Source organism: Tyto alba, unplaced genomic scaffold, assembly GCF_018691265.1.
Source record: "Tyto alba isolate M040663 unplaced genomic scaffold, T.alba_DEE_v4.0 Super-Scaffold_45, whole genome shotgun sequence".
NCBI lineage: Eukaryota > Metazoa > Chordata > Aves > Strigiformes > Tytonidae > Tyto > Tyto alba.
This window is the reverse complement of record NW_024881321.1, coordinates 23,493,880-23,514,950: the sequence shown is the minus strand read 5'-3', so window position 1 is coordinate 23,514,950 and position 21,071 is coordinate 23,493,880.

The following is a 21,071-nucleotide window of genomic DNA, read 5'->3' as shown; positions in this document are numbered from 1 at the left end:
GTCTGTGGAGAAATGTGTTTCTAGGGTGGATTCATTATCACAGTATGCCTCTAATTTTTATCAAGTGAAGATAATATTCTCCACCTGTCCTGGAATTATAAGAGAGACCTGGGAATTTTCTTATATATAAATAACTACAGTATCATATGAGTACCTGTTTAAGTCTGGTAACTTTGGTTCTAAATTCATGACTGTTAATACAATGTAGAACTTATATTTTTTAAACATTCTGCTGGCAGAATAATAGCCATGCAGTTATAATACAAAATATTACAGCCATGTTATAATACAAAATATTAATATTTATTCTAACATATACATAATACAAAATATTAATATTTATTCTAACATAAGGTATTTATGTTATATAAATTAGGATGTACATTTATGTCAAATTACATATTGATGTCAAAATTGTGTTGATTATACTTATACAAAGTTTTGCAAAATCTTGAAAGAATTGTTTCTTATTTATGAAACTGATAAAATTTGTCATCACTAAATAAATAAGTTAATAAATAAACAAAACATGCTTATTGTGGGTTTAAGTTTTAATAAAATATATTCTGAATTCAATTAATTATAGTGATAAGTTTTGTAGAATTAAGTACAAAATTAGTTTACTCTGTACCTAAAACTGGACTTTAGGTTTACTGTGTACTTTCAAAACCAGAAAAAAAACATTCAAAACCAAAACATAATTAAAAAAAAAAATAGAAAATGTATCATTACAAGGATGGCTAAATGATTAGACATGTAGTCTACACAAAGAATTGATGGAATAGATTACAACACAGATCTGCCCTTGCTGTCCTTTTGAACTAGATGGAAAGGGTGATTTCTTCACAAAGTCTTCTGGAGGTTCATATGCCATTCCTCTATGAAGTAAAATTAAAAGTGGAAGTGGGATCCATTCTTAGTTGCTTGAAATAACATACAAGGTAGTATTATAAACTGAGATATCAAGGAAAAAAAGAATACATGGAAAACTGCTAGAGCTTTGGTGCCTCTGCATAAATATACTAGGAAATTTGTAGATAATTTCAAAATAAAACAAAACAAAACAAAGCAAAAATCTGCTTTTGGAAAATTATAGAAAAATCTAGTTTTGAGGGGACCTCTAGGGACCTTCTGGCCCAGTCTTCTGTTAGGAGTGGGGCCTCAGGTTATGTTGTCCATGATATGGCTCTGCTACCCAAGGCATCAGAAATTTTGAGAAATGGATTCAACTCTTCATTTTTCTTACAGTTTGCCTCAAGTAGTCTCAATTATTTAGGACAAACTTTTTCTCTTTTAGCTTGTGTTTCTTTTTTTTTTTTTTTTTTACTGCCACACTGGAATACCCTGTGAACCTTTAAGAAGAGCTAAAGAACAATTTTAGCCTTAAACAAATTAATTTAACATGAAATTTTGTAGAATATAGAAAGTGAAGTTGAAGGCAATAATGAGGTCCCATATTTACCCAGCACATATGCAAATGGAATCTTGTTATAATTTTTGTCTTGTTTTGGACAAGTCAAATGTTCAAGTGATATCATCAGTTAACTCATTCCATTTGTGCCATAATATGACCATTTTCATTAACCTATTTGAACTTGAGGATATTAAATACACAAAAATATTTGCATGTTCAATAGAAATATTTTTCCAGTAGTGTTAGTTAATAAATAACTGTGCTTTCCAAGCTTGTTCTCATACAGATTATATCAAGGAAGTTAAAAGAATTCAGTGTTTGTTACAATTCACAAGTGGTCATATAGATCTAATATATATAGATAAATCAGAAGTGGATCTTTGCATATAGGGTTCTTCATTGAATACTTGTTATAAACTGCTTTTTGGCAGTTGTAGGAGACTTGTATTTCCATTTCTATTGTGATCTAGAATTAAACAATGCATTTCCTTTAATTTTTGCAACAACTCCGAAGAAGGTATTATGTGTTTCCACAAATCAAACCAGATATGATTAACAATCTACCTCCAAGGCATTATTAAAGACTTGCATAAATGTTTCTTCTGTCTGCCTGAATATTTGCTTTTACTGCCTCATTTCCACCTTACAATTTGCTACAATAACTACAGAATGACATGTGTCATTAGTGTTACATTTCTGTCTGCCAAGTAAAGCAGACTGATAAATTCAGTGCAGTCATATCTAACACACTTCACAAAGTTAATGTTGTATGCAATTTAATTGCCTAAATTAACTACTTTTTAATGTAAAACTAATGAGAAAGGATGAATTATCTAAATAATTTATATGTTCTAGATGGACCGTGTCAATACAGATGGAGAATATTAAGTCTAATATCTATGTAATAAAAGCTGCCCAGCTGAAAGGGGCAGCAGCACCTGAGCACGCAGCTTTCTTGTTTTGAGTGTCTGAATCTGCTAAATATTCCCGATGGTCATAGGGTAAACAAAAGAGCTATTAACACCTTAAGAGGTTGGTTCATAGTGTTGACTTGGTGGTAGTTACTGGATTCAGTTCTGGGTGTTAATAAAGCTTTCTGCATATTTCAGTCAAGGACTTAGTGTACATCTGTTCAATGAATACTAACATCTGAAGCCTTTAGACTGCAATATGTTCCTCATAATATGCTCTGCCTTACTTCCAGGTATAATTTAATAGATAAGGAGGGTTTGTGTGTCATATTTTCAAATTAAATATAATTAACTATTTAGAAATATAAATAATATAAAAGATATATATCCGCTAATACTTCAACACTGAAAATAATTAAACTTTATCAGGATACTTATACTTTCCAGCTTTCCTTCTGGAGAACACAACTCAACAGACTTGCAGAGAACCTAATTTTCAGTAACTGCAGTGAAATTCTTCAGAGAAATAACCAAGCTGAACTAAAAGAGAAAAAAAAATTTCTCTTAGCCAGAGGCAAATATTGTTTTTCTGTTTGCCTTTCTGCAACAGATTATGAGGCAATATGCTACAATGAAAAACAGGTCCATTAATTAATTTTAGATAATATTAGTCTGTAGGTCTATTAATTAATTTTAGATAATATAATTCTGTTTATCTTGCTGTATGCTTCTACACTTAGTTAATCCACTTGCAAGTCTTTCAGAATCAAAATGGAGAATGTTTTCAATGTGTGAGTGTACACATATTTCTAAAATTGTCTTATATTCACAGAATATTGTATTCTATCATTAACTTTAAAATATAAAACAGTATTTTCATATAACATGAGTTGACAGCAGATACCTTTTCACACAAATCCTTTATTTTCAATACACAGCACTGCAAAAAAGATTATTATAAACTGTAGAAGGGTGATGACATTCAAACATGAACACTTTAAGAGTCTTCATACTTGCTTTTGACACATTCTAATTTTTTACAAAGTAAGAATCAAATAAGTAACCAATAATTATCATCTTCAACTAAATACTGCATTTTCTCCCTTAAAAATAATAAAAACCTAACCAAGATATGAGCTTTGGTTCTTATTCTTTTTTTATGTTCTGAATTTTATTACCATCATGCAATTTAAATACTTAGGCATTTGAAATATCACAGCTGAAAAAATATGATTCAGAATTATCAACATTTAACACAAAACTGTTAACAAAAATGGTAAATCACATAAAAGGATGCATACTGTTTGGCTCTGCCATAAAGAAATTATTTTAACATAACAATTATGAGGAAATAAAAGAAAAATGGCATAACTACGGTATTTTATTCTGTTCTTTTTATGCAGATTTTTTTTTTCACCAAAAATTGCTGTTGCATGTATCAGAAGTGTTCACTAAAGGCCAGGTTCATTTTTCTATATTGTTCTCCATTTACCTTGGCCATTCCTAAAGTGTTAATATATGTGTACAGACAGCCAATCCTCACCTGTAGCTACACTAACAAGAAAACTACATGAGAAATAGCAGAAAGAAGAAACATTATAAATAATAATAATAAAAAAATAATATCATAACATAATTGCTCATCAAGGTAGAACTTATCAGGGCAAGAGTTTTGGAAACAATAAAGTCATAACGTCAGCAAGACCACAGCCAGTGGCGCAATGGTAAGCAGTACAGTGTTGCTTATTTGTAAGGGGATAACCATCATAAAAAGAAAGAACTCAGGTGGGAAGAGGGAAAGAAATAATATAAGAGGAAGTGAATCTTGTTATTGAGCTGTGTGTGGGATACCCTAAATACAGCCTGAGCCAGACCACCTCAACTTAAAGCACACTTTGATCTGAGATATGTCTGACTTCTTTACTCATGGTAGACCTGGTGTGTTCTCCCTAATATCAGTGAAGAAGCAGTCTGAAAGGACTTCCTAATATAAGAACAAAGAGGAAACAGAAGTTTTTTGTCTACTGTCCATGAAACTCACTCTGTTTCTTGTCAAAAGGACCTACATTGATACACATAGATGAAGTTCTTAGTTTAGGTGATTAATTTTCCTTTGTGTTCTAAATTTATCAGTGTTTCCTCTCTCTCTTTCTTTATAATTTTTTTGAACATAATGATAATATATATGATTGTGATTCAGGCTGATTTTAAGACAAATAAATTTAGCATTTATGGATTCATGTTTATACAGGGGCTAAATATCCAAGCTGTCACTATCCTTCTTGGCTCCTAGTTGCTTCATCTGCAAAGGCCTAAAGACACAAGAACTTGAATGCATTGGCAAAAATATTACCCATTTTCAGGGAAAACTAAGCTCACCTAGGTAATGTAGCAATATTGTAATTGTGCAGTTAGACTGAGGCCAAGGAGTTGCAAAGTTTGCCGCTAACTCTGTGAGTAACACTGATGATTCGTTAAATAAACTTCTCATTATCCAAACTGCTGTACATCTATATGAAAGCTATTGTGAATATTAACTTGTGATAGATCTCTAATGGCCCTATAAAAGAACAGATCTATTTGTTGTAGATACTATGAATGTTTAGAAAGAAAGTGCCCTGTCTCAAATAGTTTGTAAGCAAACTATATGAGCAGAGAAGATACAATGTTGACATGAACAACTAAGGAGAAACACAGGAAAACAGGACTAAGACTGATGTATCTCAAGATAGTTGTGCTACTATTGGGTTTTAAGAAGTACTAGACATGCCCCAAGAATGTAGCATTGCAGCTTTTTATGAAGTGGTCTTCCCCTTAATAGGAGCTCAACACAGAAGAAAGCAAAGGGCATACAAGGACTGCAACTAAAATAGGAGTAACAACTTGACAGGAAAAAAGTTCTGTAATAACACCTGAAAATTTAATAGAAACTTCTTCTTCATGAAACTGTTCTTCATGAAATAAAATGCAAGCCTTAAAAAAAGACTAAATAATGTATTGCATATGTACATGCAAGCATAAAATAAAAAATTTCAATAGAAGGGAATATATAGACTGCTGATTTCCACCAACAGTTACTTTTATAAATCAATCTATCTGGCTTTTAACAGAAATTCATATTTCATCTTGTCTTCATCACCATGATATCTGAAGGTCTGTGAGTATTCAAGGAGCTAACAAACTTATTTAACTTGGAGACTAAATAATACTCCTCAGTCAGAGCCAGAATTACTCGATGACAAATTGACTCTAATAACCTTTCTAAAACCCATGTTTACTTCTTATAAAAGTAGATGAGAAGCAAAAAGTGATTGTAAAATCCACTCTGTATATTTCCAGACACTATATAATAAATAACGTATCATGACTGAAAACAATACCTATGAAAAGACTACAGAATACTGGAGAACAGATGCACAGCTGCATTTCTTTTATGACCTAGCATTATTTAACTGGCCTCATGTCCAGATTCAACTCTCTGCTTCCTGGGGCCTCTGGCAGCAAAGACCCCAATGGAATTCAAGCAGCACAGAAAGGTGGTGGTTGTTTCTCAGTAACAGCGGTGGAGGGAGAGCAGGGAGTGAATTATGAGACTATTCATTAGGTGTGGAGAAAATAACCAACAGGTGGATTTTTAAATTTTCTTTTAATTCTCAAATTTTGGGGTCAGAAACTGTAGTTTCTCCCTCGTCTGATCCATAGAGTTTTTTCTCAGCTTCAAAAGGGAATATGTGTGTCTGTCCCTATATGTAAGATTTTATATGTGATCATCTTTTATTGAAAAATTTTTCAGTCTTGTTAGAAATGTTGACTGCACTTTCACTCTCCTAGGTGTCTGGAAATTGAGTTGAAGGGATGGTTCTCACACCTATTATTTTTTAATTATTTTTGTCTTTAAAAGGGACAGAGTATTATATAAGTAAGTGCTGCTTCAAGAATGTCTTACCAGTTGAGGCACTCCTCTATAACAAAATGTTCCTTTAACACCAGACTGACATCTCTGCACAGCCTCCCTTATACATCTAATGGCTGTTGAGCTAAACCAGCTGGATGATAATGATGCTTTGACCTTGGCAGTCAACCAAGTCCAAAATGCATTAAGAGTTCAGATCATCAGAGTCTATGTAAAGAAACAATGTCCTTGCACAGAATAATGTTTTTTATTGCCTCCAGATTTAGAGGAGTTGCCCATTTGGACCTCTATCTGTGCCATTTGTTCAGGTATGTCATTATAACAAAAAAAAAAAAAGATATCAGATGAGGCATCGCTAGATTGGGTTGAGATATATAGATATAGTTACATAGTGTGCTTTATTTTCTTTTTGAATTCTTAAGTTCTGCAGGCCACTTGCTAGCTAATTTTTAATCTTTGAGTATTTTTTGAATGAAAAACAAACTTAAAAAATATTCTTCTTCCATACAAGGTGGTATTATGCAAATAATTAAAATAACCAAGTAAGAATTGACCTCCTTAAATAAAAAGCAAAAAAGTAAGTAACCATCACAGAGTTATATTGAGTTTATATATTTTGCATGATCTTAATATTATTTCAGTCCTTTCAAGTTCTATCCTCAATTTACAAAAACAGTTTATCAGTGTTTTCTGAACTGGATAAACCGAATCAGTTCAACTCTTGTACTAAATTTCTATGTCCAACAATCACTGCAAAAGCTAAATAACTTGTCAAATTAATTTGTTTTTCAGGTTCATTAAAAACACAAAATGCACAACTGTTTTCTCACATTAATATATTTAAATATATATATAAAAAATGAAATGTCTTTGCTAATGATTAATCTACCTTATAACAGGAATACTGGTTTATAATTTGTTCACTCTATGGCATATACCACCTTTTTTTAAAAAAAAAAAACAAAGAACAGATTTTATTTATTTTTATTCATTATATTGTATATTATGTTTCAACAACAGTGCCATGGCATTCTTCTTAACTTTCCATTGACTTTATTGTGAAAATATGTATGTACCTGGCTGTGTTTACAGAAGGTACACTATCTCTTCCCAAGATTGGTATAAATGCAGAAAATAGAGGTGAAATGCACCTGTTAAGTTTCTGTTAGGTTTCCTGTTCTGTTAGGTTTCTGTTAGGTTCCTGTTCCTTCCTGGTTGGAGTACCCAGACTGTACAATGAATTTCAGTGTGCACTTGGAGTATGGGCCATAAGTATACAGCAGTACTTCACTGAGAGAAGCTATAGATACTAGCATTCTTTCAAACATCTTTCTACCATGCTTCTTTGCATAGTGTAAAATAGGCTACAACATCTTTTGTGCTATGATCTCTAATTAGTTTAGAAATTGGTTTTTTTGTGTTTGAGTTTTTATTTTGGATTCTGTTTGTTGTGTTTTTTAATTATGTGTGTTCTTAATTTCATTTGATTGGCTTTAAACCACAAAAGAATTATGATTTTAATATTAGTCAAAATAAAACTAAAATTTACTGGACAAATTAATATTTTCAGCTTATATTGTTTAATGGTTTTATGTTTGATTCCCATTTGCAATGACATCTCTTTCCACTGTTTTAAAAATCTAAAGAAAAATAAAATTGAAGGTAAATTTAATATTTTCAATTCATTGACTTCTAAACTACCTTTATTGTCTTTAGGCACTCTCAAACAAAGTACTGTACTTGACAGGACAAGGTGAAGAGGCTTTTCTGTAACAGGGGGAATAAGCTACTGTAGGCCTATACACATCATAAAATACTCCAGAACTAATTTTCCTCTGTCAAGAAGGCATATTGCAATGTGGAAGCAAAGGTAAAGACTCCTGTTCAGTGAGGCACCTGCAAATTCTATGTATCTTTAAATATGCATTGACAGAGAGAGATTGCATGTGTGTGTGCGTGTATAAAAAAAGTAGTAAAGGGTAAGTATGGTAATAGCAGCTCCCAATTAAGACAGCATTACTTGTACTACAAATGCATGTACCTTTGAAGCAGTTTTCTAAAAGAAGCTTTTTTTCAGCTCTTGTACATGTTAATTACAACTCCCTTTTTTTCTGAATCAGAAAGGGAAAAGCTGCTGTGTATCTCAGTGCATGAACAGCAGCAGTCCAAATTACAGATGTAAAGAATTCAAACTGTTTCTTAAAGTTCTTTGTAACAGATTGTACAATAAGGGGGAAAAAAAAAATCATAATGGGAGTGTGTTATACTTAACTGATCTTTTTTTTTTGTTGTTGTTTTTTTAATTATTAAATGAATCTTATCAATAGGCAGAAGATTTACAAAGAAGATCAGCTATTTTCTGGTGAAAGGTAATAAAAAAAAAGTCATGCTTGAAAAAGTCATTTGCATGTATCAATGTTTTTGGATGCTAAGCAGCAGACAAAATGTACAGACTGAGTAAATACATTTTACTAATAAATATCCTTTCCTATCAAATATGAAAAAACTCCCTCCCCCAAACCATCAGTCTTTACTAACTGTTTATGATGGTAATATTGAGTTAATTCTAGTATTACCCTTAAAACTAATACAGAATTTAATATAGGGCATATTGTTCCCTTCAATATAGGGATGATGCATCTGATTCATAAAATTCATACCTGCATAAACCCTATGAGATTAGTTGTTTAATCATTAGATCTACACTGAGTTTAAACATCATAGAAAAATATTCCTGGAGGTGAGGAGTTCCTTTGTGTTAACAAAGATGACATAATATCCTGACAGTAACTCCAAAGAATAATGACTCGTCTAAAAAATAACTACAAGAAAAAAACTCTCTAAATTGCAGCAAAACTTTGCAAAATGTATCATAAAAGTATGCTTACTGGAAGTCAATAGCAAAACACCCATTTTAAAAATACTTCTTATCAATCAAATTTCATAACATTTTGGTCAACTGCAGAAATATTTTTGATGCCCTGGAATTTATTTATTTCTTTTGGACTGCCAATAATATTAAATAAGAAATATGTGTAAAGAAAAATTGTTTTGTTTATAAAACTTAATGAAACAAAAGTGTATCAGCTCTAACTGGCAGTCAAGAGTAAATGTCAGGAAGCAAAATTAAAGCTGGGGAAAGAGGTACTTAAGGAAGTGGCACCACTGTGCTGCTTTCCATCTTAATCTGCTGAGGTTTTTCCATGTACATTTTCAGAATAATCAGGAGCAGCATAACACTGGGTTATTCAAGGGAAAAGTCTTTTCTTCAAGTAAAAATGGTAACATAATGCCATATAGATTAAAATGGACAATAACGGTGCAGTAGATTTTTTGGTTCTGAAAGTCCATTGCATTTATAAACTGTCAGTGTAGCAGAGTTTACATATATCCTCGAGGTACAAAGATTTTTAAGTCTGTCCTTCGTGCTACAATTGTTTACAAGGAATACCTGCTCTAGATAAATTAAGGCAGATATATACACAGAGGAGTTATTTGTTGCATATTAATTTTAACCAAGAGTTAACACAATATTAAAATTAATTAGGTCAATAGCCTAAGTATCTCTTTCTTCCTCTTGCAGAAATAAACAGAAAAATAAGCTATTTTTGCCATATCATTCGTATGTATATTTGCATACAAAATGTCATTATTCAGGTATTCAGTAATAAAAGAATAATGACCTCTTATCTCTTAGGAAGATCAAATCATTCAATGTCAGTATTTTTTACTTTTCTACCAGAAATATAAACATTTTAAGTACTAGTATTTTTTTTTCCAGTAAACTTTAAGTTCCAATAATTGTTTTATTTAACAAACAAATAGAAAATATATTTATATGACAATTATTAGTTGGGGGTTTTTTTGTTGTTCTGGAGAGTAACTAGTATTTATTCCAGTAACAGCACACTACAGGGAAACACAATGGGAGATGTATCTTTTTGGTTACACTGTTAATGAAGCCCGAGTAGCAAAGTGAAATACCACAATAACAAAATGTTGGATATTGATTATTACTGATTTTTCTTCTGGAATATGAAATGGAGTGAACCTGGGACTCATTGCCTGTATTACTTTACTTACCATGTAATGGAACCGAAGGTTTTATTTTATGTCATTGGACTTTTGTAGAAAAATAGAGTGAAAATTAAATGGGCTTGGCAATGTGAAAATGACAGGCAAATTTTTTTTGATCTCTCAATGCTTTTTTGTTATAACAAAATCAAATATGATCTGAAAGAGGAAATGGAAAGAAAAATAATATGTGTGACTGATTATTAGATATTATATTTTTTGTATATTGCTAAACTGTTCTCTTATGATCAACCACAATCATAGAGAGATTTGTCCTCAGAGTACTGAGTTACAGCAGATACCATTAAACTTCTGAAACACAATTGTTTTCAGTGTACTTCTCACATGCAGAAAATAATAATCTGAGAATTATTTGTAACAGCAGCTGCATATTCTTTCAAAATTTTCAAAAATTTTCCTGTTATCTTCAAGCCTGCAAAGGAGAAAACAATGTTTTTTTCTTTTGCAAGGAACACAAATCCGCTTTCTCCCTCTTTTTTACAGTAGAATATCTCTGCATCAGATTTTTCTATTCTTGTGTGTACCATGAATTTAGAAGTATTAAACCTCCAGACATCTGAAGGAGGTAGGAATCCTTAGGGTTGTTGCTGTTCTCTATGTCTATGTTAGAGAAATTAAGACTCCAATCCTTAATATTTATGTGTCCCAAGGTTAAATTCAGAATCAGTGGTTCTTTATGCTAGTTCTCCTGCAGAGTTATGAAAACTAAGCTTGTGGTTAAATGGCAATGACTTCACACATTAATTAAAACTATACTTTCACAGAAATATTTTAAATATTGAAAAGACTTCTTTTACTGTAAATGTCATTATATGATTTAGACAGGTGAATTTATGTTTTCAGTAATATTGTTTCTTTATAGAAGCCTGACATTGATTGAAATTTACTAACACACAAAATGTTTGAGATACCATTCCCTGGGACTTTGGAATTTACATACATACATACATACATATGTGGTTGGATAGATAGATAGATCGATAGATGGATAGATAAGCAGGTAGGTAGATACATACATACATACATACATACAATGCATATTTCAATTTTTACAGGTAAAATTAAAATAATTTACATTAGAAATAAGATGCAGTACCAAATTTTATTCTTGTTTGGGGATTTGCATTATTTATTTCAGGGGGAACCAATCCTGTTTTCAAATATTGTTAGAAATGCTTCCAAAAAATGATGAATTAATATCTGAATCACTTAGTATGCAGACAATGAAAATGCCCTTTCACTGTACACATACAGGAATTAATAATTTTTATTTTCAGGGTACTTGATTATTTTGTCTGGTGGTTTCATATATTGATGTTTAGTCTCATGGATGCTCATCTTTATTACAAAATGTATCTTGGATCAAGTTTATTGGTTGTCATATCAAAGCGTATTATCTGTTAAAATCAGATTATTAATACCAGGTTATTAATATCAGGTGTTAGTAAAGAATGATTGAAATGAACCTAGAAAGATTGCAGGAATAAAAGGAAAAGCATTTGAAAGAAATGATGAAGAGGATTTGTCAGATTTTCAAGAATCAAAGGAGAAAGAACAATGGAAGACCTTATTGTGAAGATGGAGTAAAAAGAATTTTGAATATTTGAGAATATTAGATGAAATGTAAGCTAGTGAAAAAATAAACAAAGAGAAAGCTGACATGTAGAGTTATATGAGTGTTCCCAGCAGAAAGGTAAGGGAAGAGAAAATGGTTGTAAAGTAAGGAGAAAGAGTGAGAAAAGGGAGAAGATGAATGTTCAGAAGCAAAGGAACTGGAACAAGAACTGAAGAGCAGGCAGAAGGTTGTAGGAAGGAGATTTAAACAGTGCAAGAGAAGCCTGATTAGTTAAGTATGTTTACTTAGATAATTAAATAATTCTTGATATAGATTCCAGTGCTCACTCAAGTCACCTACTTTCTTTTCATCACCTGTATTTGCGCTTTCTTAATTGCCTGTGTGTCACTGATTAATAAAGGTGATCTTCAGAGTTTATGTTTCAACTGGGCCATATCTTGATGATCTTTCAAATTCAGAAGTACTTTCTAATTCAGAAGTAGAATCTCTGAGCCTGTGTCTACTGTTCCAACATGTGAATGCGTGAACAGTGAACTACTTATTTAAAAGTCACTGGAATTTTGGAAAATATTTATTTAGCTTAATTTGAAATTTGTACAAGATAGATATATGTATTTAAGTAGTCTTGATCTATTTGAAATGAACATACTTGAAGTAAGATTAATTTTATCACATTTCAGGTGTTAGATTTACTACCAGACTGTCAAAATAGAAATTTAGGTGTTTAAATGTAAGTAATTAGAATTTTTAACTTCTGTTATTGTATGTATAATTAATTCAGTCTGTGGAGTCTGAAAAACCGTACAGATGATAAAGTATACTTAACTAAATTGGTTTTAGTGGAATGGTCAGTCCCCATATACTATAAGAACTCAAATGCAGGTATCTAATCTGGAACTGAAAACACCCATAGAACTTGATGAATTTTGTTAAGTAGCTCATGTGAGATTTCATAATGAACCCTGCCTGGCTTCCAGTTCTCAGTTTAGAAGGGCTGACTTCTCTCAAGAGCCTTGTGTTATACTTTCCAGTCTTGGACATGTGCCCTTGGATAACCTAGGGCATCTTAAATGTTGCCAGACACCTATGTTTAGCTAACTGAACCAGCCATCATCTATCTATGGCCTAAATGTCTTCATCTGAATTAATGACCAAGGCTTTCTTTATAATTAATAAAGGGAAATGAGCACTTCTAAGGAGCAATATATATGACCTATTTTTAGGATGAGGTGAATTTTATTTTAAAAGAGCTAATTTCTTTTCAGTCATGACAACGGAAGCCTAGGGGAACTAGCCTGAATATAAGGATGTACATTATAGAAGTCTAAATTTAGTTAAATGAGTCCTGTCCTGTCCTGTAGGGATGTAAGTCATCGTGTAAGGACAGGATGACTGCATATAAATATTCAGTCATCAGATCACTTTCTTTTCAGTAGAATAGGCAACAAAATAAGCTAGGCAAACGAGTGGAAAAGACAAACAGGTTAATCCTGTTGTGATTCTGTGTTAGACAATAGGGTATACAGAGCAATTTTTAATTTGAGTACCAGGTAGCACACAGTCCATTAAAGTTATTAAATGAAATCAGAGTTCTTCCTTTTTCTAGGAAATACTCATATGCAGGTTTAACAAGACAACATTTCACCAGAGAACAGGGTGATATCACTTCTCATACCAAACCAAGAGTAAAGTAGGTATTTAGGAACCTCTCTTTTTATGATGCCCTCTGTTTATGACTAGGAGAGTGCTCGAACAATCATTTCACACTTTACAGTTAAATGTTAAAACAATCCCATATTGGTTATGCTGTTATAAATTGCAGTTACATTTTTGATCTATTTTATAAAACTTTGCATAATTAACCGGCAGATTAAGAACAAGAAAAAGGTACTTAACACATGATTTCTTAGGTGTCAGAGCTGAAGCACCAAGCTCTGTTTCATCCCTGCTAAGTTTTTCCTAGAGCTACCAAAATTCACAGGTTCCTTTTTCAGTACTGCTCTTCTAAACTGCTCACAACTTGGCTTCTACCTAGGATCTCCCAGGGAAGATTCATACTCACGTCCTGCTTAAAAATAATACTCAACTACAAGGTAAAAGGGAAGACATTCCTTCTGCTCTTCTACTGAGGCTTTTTTACGTTTATAGTATAATGAAATGTTAAATGAGACAAGGACATAGTTCCTTTATTCTTCTTCTTAAAAAAAAAAAAAAAAAACAAAAAAAAAAACAAAAAACCCCAAAACAACAATAAAGAAGCAAAACTAGAAAGAATTTATAGATAAAAATAATAACGTTGAAAAACTTTTTATTCAAATTCCAGTAACTGTTGAAATAAAAAGTACTGAATTATATTTCACAATTTTTGCAAGTTTTCATACAGGAACACAAGTTCTAATGTATTTAGCTGTGGAGTGGCTGGAAGAAAATAGGAATGCTTTGAGTGATCCAGACTGAGGGGCCTCACAACTGCAGCTGTTGTGATGGACATATGCAAAGTCAAAAGAGATAATGAAATCGGGGTTTTGAGAAACTGCCTATGTTACAGAGAGGCAAGGAGAATGGAACGTAAGAAACAAGGTAACAAGAGAGAGAAACAGAATGTAGGTACAGCAGAGTAAGGCATGTGAACAAGCAGCTTTAACCTATTAGCAACCGAAACGTAACGCTTGCGCTTTGTGCTAGTGTATAAATTGCTGTGTATCCTTTAATAAAGTGGCATTAACTTGATCACGTTGATCGTGCATGTTGTGTCCGAGATTTCCATGTCATTTAGCTATAAAAACTGAAAAATATATTTCTTACAATATTTCTGGACAATAAATATATTGGTTTTTTAGATTTTTTTCTCAACATTTTGATCTTTGGAATATTGAGAATTTCAAATAAGAGTTAAAATCTCAACATGTGGAAGTGCTTTCATCAAGGCGAGGGGAAAATATGTTAATATTTGCACTGAATGTTTTGGATTCATATGCATGACTACAGATTACATGTATAGATATTATATGAGAATGAATGCATATAAACTGCATGTGATTCATGCAGATACACAAATAACTTTCAATTACAGGAGGTTGTGCATACTAAATATGTCCCCCCCCAGAACATAGCTGGACATTGCCACAAAGAAGCAGTTTATGAAAGCTCATTTTCTTCTAAGAACAATTTCGTTAGCTCTACAAACATAATCCTAAATCATACTCCTTCTTATTTTATTGTTCCCTACTACTTTTACACAATTATGCTTAAAATATTCAGCATTTAAGCACTGTTCACTGTAGAAGTTCTCGGTGAATTTTTCTAACTAAACATGATCTTAGATTGCAAAAGCTAATTTTAAGCAGTAGCAACATTGTGTCTCAGCCCTGGAGCAGGGTTTGCATCTGAGAATTTTATTTTTCAGGAAAGTGACTGCAACAGTAAATTCAACAGTAAAGTTCCTTCTTCTTGATGCTGTTTTTTTTTTAGTTATGTAAATATTGCATTCTTTTATCGTCTACTACCTTCTACCTTTCAAGGAAACATGGAGAAGGATCCTGAGTCATACTTTTCTGGATCTCAGTGTTTAGTCTCTTCTCCAGCAGTAAAGACAGGACATATATTAATCTAAATAAATTTGGGGATTTTTAAATCTGGATGTCCTATATCTTAAGCAAGTGATATGATCACCTTTTTACTGTGTTCAAGGTAGATACCAGCTATTAAACTCAACTTAGTGTTATATTAGGTGCAGGAACATAGATAAGGCACCTTGAGTGGTTTAGGATTTTAGGTAAATTTTAGGTATCTAAAATGTGAATATTTCATAGCAACTCTGAACAGTGGTCAAACCAAAATGCTAATTTTGGTATTTAGTTGTCCTTGGTATTTAGCAGAAATTATTATGGACTTATCTAACTTTGGTTTCTATTTTATCTAACAGATTTCAAACCTTTTATCTGAGTGTTGAAGGTGCAGCAAACAAGTTCACCCAGTTTATGGATTCCTCTTCCTTATTCTCTAGTTTTAAACACAATCTAAGCACTTGCAAAGCTTTTAATAAACATGGCTTGGTTGCATCAAAATCTGAAAATAACATTTAGGTTACAACAGGATAGGAACAACAGAAGGTTTTACTACTTCCTTGAGTAAGCTGCCATTATTTCCACAGTACTTATTTCACCATGGGTTATCTACCTTTGTCATAGGGTTAGTAGAGATGCTGAACTCTGTATTAAATATGTTTTCACTATTTTCTGTAAATGGCTACCTTCTATATTCATACCACCTCCATCCAAAACAGCTTTCACAAATGCATATTTCACAGTTGCAGCTTTTATGTAATTTATTATATTAGAAGGGACAGAGTCACCAATGAGAGACCAACTGTTGGTGAATGGCTCAGAGACAAGGGTCATGAGCCCATCGAGCAGTTGCAAGATCAGAGCCTGTTCTAGGGGCTGATGCTGGGCCTCGCTGATGCTGGGCCTTACTAGGGTTTGCCTGCAGCTGCTCGCAGCTGCTGATACATGAAGAATGTCAAGGATGGTTCGGCCTTGTGTACCGTGGTGTGTCGAAAACAGGTTAAGAGGAATTATAAATAGTGGCATGAGAAACTTAGTGTTATGAGAAGCTTGTGCTGCTAGCTAACCCTAAGTAGGTGGACCGTGCGAATACGACTTTTAGAGCTTAAGCCACTCAGCTAGTGACTAGTAGGCATAATAATTATCGTTGTCTGTATAAATACATGTACCCTGGACTAATAAAGAGGACTATGCTTTATCACTCACATTGAGTCTGTCTCGGCATATCGTTCCTCCACTGCTCCTCAACCAACAATTTCTGTATGCCTTCATCACCAACATTTCTAGAATCAGCAGATCTCCAATATTATAATGAATTATGCAGGTGTAGAGAGGTTTTTGTGCCATAATCCTGACATAATCTCTACTTTTTTATTGCATGACACTTCCTGTTTACAGCAAATGATCTCTTTTATCACATATAGAATCATAGAATGGTTTGGACCATAAAGATCATCTAGTTTCAATCTTCCTTCCATGGACAAGGACACTTTCCACTAGACCATGTTGTTCAAAGCACCATCCAACCTTGCCTTGAACACTTCTAGAGAGCTGGCATCCGCAGCTTCTCTGGGCAACATTTTGCAGTGTCTCACCAACTTCACAGTAAAGAATTTCTTCCTTATACCCAATCTAAGTCTTCCCCCTTTCAGTTTAAAACCTTTACCCCTCATCCTATCACCAGAATCCCTGAAAGAGTCCCTCCCCATCTTTCCAATAATCCCCCTTTAAGTACAGGAAAGACTCTAAAAGGACTCCTCAGACCCTTGTCTTCTCCATGCTGATCAATTTAATCTCTCTCATCATGTCCTTATAAAGGAGGTGCTCCAGATCTCTTATCATCTCTGTGGTCCTGCCCTGGACCTGCTTAAGCAGGTCCATGTCCTTATCCTGGGGGCCCCAGTGCAGAAAATACTCCAGAAGGGATCTCACAAGAGCAGAGTAGAGGGGAGAATCACCTCCCTCCATCTGCTGGCCACACTTCTCTTAATTCAGCACTGGATGAAATTGTTTTTCTGGGTTGTGAGCACACACTGCTGGCTCATAGTCAGTTTTCTATCCACTACCACTGCCAAGTCCTTCTCGTAGGACTGCTCTCAATCCATTCTCCACCCAGCCTTTATTTGTGCTTGGGATTTGCCCTGACCCATGTGTAAGAATTTGCACCTGACCTTGTTGGACTTCATGAGGTTTACATGGGCCTACCTCTCAAGCCTGTCAAGGTCCTTCTGGATGACATCCCTTCCTTCCAGCATGTTGACTGCACTACACAGCTTGGTGTCATCTGCAAACTTGCTGATAATGCACTCAATTCCACTGTCCATGTCCCTGACAAAGATGTTAAACAACGCTGATCCCAACACAGACCCCTGAGGAACATCAGTTATTACTGTTCTCCACTTGGGCATCGAGGTGGTGACTGCAACTCTTTGAGTGTGACTATCCAGCCAATTCCTTATCCACTGAGTGGTCCGTCCATCAAATCCATGTCTCTCCAATATAGAGACAAGTATGATGTGTAGGACAGTGTCAAATGCTCTGCACAAGTCCAGGTAGATGACGTCAGTTGCTCTTCCCTTATTCATTAACACTGCAGCTGCATTATAGAAGGCCACCAAATTCATCAGACATGATTTGCCCTTAGTGAAGTCATATTGTCTGTCACAAGTCACCTCATTTTCCATGTGCCCTAGCATAGTTTCCAGGAAGATGTGCTCCATGATCTTGCCAGGCAGAGAGGTAAGACTGACTGGCTGTAGTTCCCTGAGTCTTCCCTTTTTCCTTCTTAAAAATGGGGCTTATGTTTCCCCTTTTCCAGACAGTGGGAACTTCACTGGACTGCCATGACTGCTCCAGTATGGTGAATAGTAGCTTAACCACTTCTTCAGTTTCCTCAAGACCCACGGATGCATTTCATCAGGTCCCATGGACTTGTGTGCCTTCAGGTTTCTTAGACTTTCTTGAACTTGTTCTTATCTTATATTGCACAATTCTTCATTCTTCCAGTCCCTGCCTTTACCTTCTGCGACTTGAGTGGTGTGGCTGGAGCACTTGCTGGTCAAGACTCAGGCAAAAAAAGTCATATTGGGTACCCCAGACCTCAGTCTGCTCTCCTCAAGGCCAGGATAGCAAGCTTGTTGTTCACCCTTCTCACTGCCCTGAGTATCCTGAACTCCACTATTTCATGGTCACTGCAGCCAAGGATTCCCTTAAGCTTCACATTCCCCAACAGCCCCTCCTTGTTGGTGAGAACAAGGTCCAGCATGACACCACTCCTTGTTGGCTCCTCTATCACTTGGAGAATGAAGTTGTCATCAACGCATTCCAGAAACCTCCTGGATTGCTTATGTCCTGCTGTGTTTTCCCTCCAACAAATGTCGGGGTGGTTGAAGTCCCATGTGAGGAGCAGGGTTTGTGAACACAGAGCAGGAATTGTGAACATAGACATATGTCATACATTTGCTCATTTTGTACCAGGAATCAAAAGTATAAAATAAAAATAAATAAAGGCTGATTCAAGTGGTAGAATGAATCCTGTATCATTAGCAAAATAAATAGGAGATATATTGTGTATTAACTGGAAAATAAGAATAGTTACTTTTTGTTTAAACAAGGTGCACATGTTTCTCCCATTGTTAATTATTTCAAATGTCTACTACTTAGTAAGCAAAGCTCCTAAATTTACTGTTTATTTTAAATTTCTATTAATTTTCCTTTAATGAGATATTAATTAGTATTCCATTTGCCTTCTATTGCTTTTTCACCACTTTAAAGTTATCAGTCTTGATTTTAATGGAATATAAGCATTTAATTTTCAAAAATAACAATTCTATGAGATTATTTTTTTTTCCTGAATGCCTAAGGTGCAGAATATTATCTTATTTTACATGTTTTATTTTTTAATATTAATAATTCATAGTAGTTTTACACAAAGTGATTAAATTTAACCTTGGTACAAGAGAATGTTTCATGTAATTTTAAAGAGTTTGTTTATCATTTCAGCATAGACTATCACTTCCATCAAGAAGTTAGGAAATACTTTGCTGACACAAAGCATAGGATCATGAATTGTTTTCTTCCATGGAATCTATTCCTAGTTCCTTCTTCACAAAACTCCAGGGAAGTTTCACTTCAAGTAGCCGTGTCCAGTATTCTCATAATATTAGTTATGTTAATGGTGAGACTTTTTTTTTTTTTTTTTTTTTTTTTCCCCTTGCCTTCAGTTCTTTTTAAGATGTTTTCCTTGCATCACTTTGGAATTTCAGGAGGAAGCTGCTTTTATTATTTCTGAAATGCTAGTGAAAATACATTCACCTTGAGTAAGGGCAATAGACCATTCAGGATAGTACAATATCAGTGTAAAGTGTTATTAGGTGACCTGAGTAATATTTTTAATTTAAGTTCTCTGACTTGTTTTTTTGAGACTCTAGTTATTATCTAAAATACAGGAGCAAAAAGGCTCACATCAGTGCTATAACTCTAAGTAATCTGCTGAATTTATAGTGGAGAAGGGAATCCCTGTAAATATTTTTTATTAGAAAACCCAGCTGCCTTCAAGCTTTTATTTTTGTTTCTTACTTTGCCTTGCCAAGATTGACATAATTCATTTTTAATGTAAATTAATGCCATAATTTTTACTTTACTCATATTGTTTTAGTATATCAAATTTTGAATGACATTAACCAATCCACAGGGCAATCATATGGTGATACATGATTTATAAAAATAATTTTAGTTTCCTTTTTCTCTCTTCAGGGAAAAAAGCTTCCAGAATTTTCTAAATTGAGTACCTCAATTATTTGGCACATTTTTTTAAAGTAAACTAGTAAAAAATGTTGAATATGTTCCCTTTCCACAGATATCATCAGTGTTACAAATATAAGTACTCAATATTTTAATCTCTCTGATGCTCCAGTGTATGAATTCATGACTAATAAATGGCACATTTCACATTTAGTCTGGGCTGTCTTCCATCACATTGTAAGAATGATGACAGTTTTATGCACCAAACAAAAGATAGGTCTTTGTTAATTGTATAGATGTTAAATTCTGAAAAGTTGATAAGTAGATTCCTTAGATTAATTTATTTTTTAACTGAAGTGATTCAAAATGTCTTTAAAGAGGGATATTAGTAATTTATTCACTTTTAACATTAAAAAGAAATTAAGGAATAAAATAACAGTTCCTGAACACCATGACAATTCTGACTGCTTTTGAGAGGATTTAAAGGATATAACTTCCAGAAGACAATTTGTTTTCTGCAAAATTTAAGTACACTTCTAGTAGTTTGCTTGATAGATTTCTGTAAAGAAGTTGAAGATTTTAGAATTTTATAAATGTTTGGAAGCTTTTAAAGAACTATAATGCATTGTTTAATTCATAGTAATTGATTTCTTTTGTGTACAGTTAAAAGAAAGGCTTTGAGAAAAACTTAAGAATCCTGAAGTGTAAGGTTTTCAATATTATGCAGCGTAATACAGTACTGTTCATGGCTATGCTTATAGTTTATATACAATTTGATTGTTATGATTTTGAGTAATCACCCAAAGTAGAATGCATTCTAAACTACACATTTGCATTTTGTAGATGGGCTGCG